This window comes from Penaeus monodon, chromosome 15 (assembly GCF_015228065.2).
Source record: "Penaeus monodon isolate SGIC_2016 chromosome 15, NSTDA_Pmon_1, whole genome shotgun sequence".
In the NCBI taxonomy this organism is placed as follows: Eukaryota; Metazoa; Arthropoda; class Malacostraca; order Decapoda; family Penaeidae; genus Penaeus; species Penaeus monodon.
In genome coordinates, this window is record NC_051400.1 from 29,339,620 (window position 1) to 29,339,973 (window position 354).

Consider the following 354-nt stretch of genomic DNA (forward strand, 5'->3'; position numbering starts at 1 on the left):
TAAACGGAATCTGCTGCGTTTGACTCTTAAAAGAATTCAAATCTTACTGTATTTTGGCCATTTAAGAGTTCAAAAGCTGGTGCGTGTTTTATCCTTTAAGTGCTCCAAGTCTAACTATTTCTTCTCCATTGCATACAGATCTAGTTTTGTTTTGTTTCTGCCAAAGGAAAAAAAATCAGTTCAAACTATAATCAGGATAATTTGAGATCTAATCCTCTTATTTTTTCACATCATATATATTAATGGCCTTTTAATTTCTGCTTAATGGAATTAAAGCTTGGGATATTTTTAGCTGAACGAATAAAAAATGACATTTCTGTAATAACTAAATCTAACCCAAGACTTGCAAAAGGG

The 354-nt window shown here is 31.4% G+C and overlaps 1 protein-coding gene across 1 annotated transcript in view; it reads left to right on the plus strand.

Annotated features, from left to right (window-relative positions):
• LOC119581925 (glutamate receptor ionotropic, kainate 2-like) overlaps nucleotides 1-354 on the plus strand; it is a 19,524-nt gene that overhangs the window by 17,277 nt on the left and 1,893 nt on the right. The gene's annotated exons all lie outside the window — the stretch shown is intronic.